Genomic DNA, 3265 nt, shown 5'->3' with positions numbered 1-3265 from the left:
AAAAAAAAAAAAAATGGGCCGTCGAAATAAGAGCTGAAAATGTCAACATTAAAACTATCAAAAAACTTTGGAAAAAACATCAAAACAAGCACCCACAACATTGAAAAAGTGAGAAAAATGTGGGAAAAAAGTGATAATGTTGAGAAAAAAAAGTGACCAAAATTTTTTTTCATGGTTGAATGGAAGACAACACAGGGGTTAAAGTCATTAATTCTCATGTCTATGCTTTATATATGTTGTATTGCTGTAAATGCAGCAATACAACACTTCTTTGAAATATACCAGCTTCTCAAAGTAGCACCGTCTAAAACACCTCTGGAGGATTTTCGCACAGTGCTCGAGTTACACACATATTTTGACACGGTATAAAAAAGGCCGGTTACACTTTACTTGAAGTTGGTTGCTCAGACTCTATGGAGCGCACTCCCCATAGTAATACAATCTGTAGTCTACGCGGATGACGTTTTACTTCCTGGATTGGTCCGTTGTTGCCGTTAATTTTGTCGGATGTCTCTCATTTCGGACGGATGTCCGTCACTTTCAGCTTTCTTTGTGTTGGCGTTCGAACCTCCGGTGGATTTCTGAGGACTATGGTTAACCCTCATGTTGTCCTTGGGTTGAATTAGACTTAGACTTCTCTTTATTGAGCCTTTTGGGATGACTCCTTCAAGAAAATTGACCTGTTTTCAGAAAAACATCAAAAATATGAAAAAAAAGCACCCTTAACATTGAAAAAGTAACAAAAATGTGGGGGGAAAAAGCGATAATGTTGAAAAAAAGTGACAAAAACCTTTTTTTTCATGGTTGACGGGAAGACATTACAGGGGTTACCTGGTCCTCAGGTCTCTGCAGGGTAAATCCAGACAGCTAGCTAGACTATCTGGCCCATCTAAGGACTATGGTTACCTGGTCCTCAGATCTCTGCAGGGTAAATCCAGACAGCTAGCTAGACTATCTGTCCAATCTGAGGACTATGGTTACCTGGTCCTCAGGTCTCTGCAGGGTCAATCCAGACAGCTAGCCAGACTATCTGGCCCATCTGAGGTCTATGGTTACCTGGTCCTCAGATCTCTGCAGGGTAAATCCAGACAGCTAGCCAGACTATCTGGCCCATCTGAGGTCTATGGTTACCTGGTCCTCAGATCTCTGCAGGGTAAATCCAGACAGCTAGCTAGACTATCTGGCCAATCTGAGGACTATGGTTACCTGGTCCCCAGATCTCTGGAGGGTAAATCCAGACAGCTAGCTAGACTATCTGTCCAATCTGAGGCTTGGGGTTCCCTGGTCCTCAGGTCTCTGCAGGGTAAATCCAGACAGCTAGCTAGAATATCTGTCCTATCAGAGTTTCTGTTTCTCAACTAAGACAACCGTTGAGCGCAGACATGTTCCACCAAAACCAGTTCCTTCCGGAGGTTATTTTCCAGGCTCGCGTTTTCCTCCCGTCCCTTAATGCTGTGTGGACAAACCAGACCGTCCTCCACAGCGCCGTGTAGAGAGGTCTGGCAATGCAAGACTATATACTACGTGGTCTTTTAGGCTGTTAAATCACTTCTTTTTTGGGGGGGAAAAGTCATTTTAAAGGTCCCAAACTCGGCGTCTTCAATAAACATTAAGTTTTTGTTTTTTTAACCCTGGTGTTGTCTTTCAGTCAACCCTGAAAAAGAAAACGTTATCACCTTCTCTGACATTTTTGTCACTTTTTCAATGTTGTGGGTGCTTTTGTTGATGTTTTTGCCAAAGTTTTGGGGATAATTTTATCGTTGACATTTTCAGTGCTTAGTTCAACGGTCCATTTTTTGTGCCAAAAAATAAATAAATAACTAAAAACAGGTCAAATTTGACCCAAGGACAATATGAGGGTTAATATATTTGAAGGATACAAAGACTACACAGTCCAGACGATGGGAAACAGATATTCCCCCAAACCATACAACGTTGTGTGTCTAGGTGTGTGTACAGGTTGTAATTGCTGCCTGAACAAACGACCTATGAGAGCGTTTTTCGGGGGGTGGACAGTCTCATCTTACATGATGTCTTACGGTTTTTCATTTTTCATTATTATTGTAATTTTTAAAGTTTTTTGCATGTTCATTTGACTGTTATTGGGTCTCATTTGTTTTGTTTACATTTTTTCTCTTTACACTTGTGACTTTGTATAAGTTGCTACATTAAATATGCTTATTATTATTATTATTATTAGTATTATATATAAATTATATGAGGAGAATCCACTTGCTTCAATACAAAAACTAAGATTGATGGCCTGGCGTGCTGCCAGCTGCGTATGTAAACCGTTACACGTTGAGACCGCAGGGACCCGAGAGACGTATCCGAGGTCCAGTGAGGACATTTGCCGACACTGTGGTTTACACATTCCGCACTGTGCACAAACCCATTCTTCAGAGCTGCTTTCCATGCAAGCAAAGCCAGTTTATCTGTCATCCTAGACAAGAATGCAAACATACTCACTCACAAATACCAGGACAGAACGCCGCGTACATTTCTGCGGGAGTCTGTTGATCTTTAATAATTTACTGAGGATGTCGAACGCACAGGTCAGAGTTGAGATCATCAATTTCACAGTGACGTGAACTCGTCAAACCCTGTCTGGACACTTTTGGTACGTAGCAGCAAAGACAGGACACGCACTCGCCCAGCTCAAACACACCTAAACCTATTAAATCTATGATTATGACCGTTAAAGTGCATTGAAATTAACACTACTCGTGTGCTCCCGGGCGATATGCGAGCCAATGAATGCATCATAGCTCCAACTGGGCAGCAGACATTTTAAATGTCTCAGGGAAGTGAACATGGATTTGCCAAGAATGCTCACATGAAAGGTTATAAGGGACCCTCTTGTTTTGGTTATTCGTCCCGCTCACTGCGAGTGTTCGATGTGGTTTACACTGCCAAGTTATTTAAACCCACGAGACCAAAGTGCTACAGAAAATATCTCATAAAAGAAACAAAAAAAACCCACAGCACTCATTTACTTTCCCTTTGATTCACACATACACACCAGCCACGCAAGACTCTCCTCGTCCCCTTTCTGCTACATGTAATGCTTGAGGACAGTAAGGAGTAAACCGGTCTCAAACTTTCCAAAACAGGTCTAATTAATGTAAAGCACGAAAGACGTTGTGAATATGCACCAAAGCCCCCGGACGCATGGTTTTAAAACTTCCTGATCATGTCCACTGAACACGGTGCGTCCCAGTGAGAGATGATGTGTCTCCAAACAGACTGGAATATGTCAACTTTT

The sequence above is a fragment of the Etheostoma spectabile genome, chromosome 5 (assembly GCF_008692095.1).
Source record: "Etheostoma spectabile isolate EspeVRDwgs_2016 chromosome 5, UIUC_Espe_1.0, whole genome shotgun sequence".
NCBI classification, from domain to species: domain Eukaryota; kingdom Metazoa; phylum Chordata; class Actinopteri; order Perciformes; family Percidae; genus Etheostoma; species Etheostoma spectabile.
Note: the sequence above shows the minus strand (reverse complement) of the source record.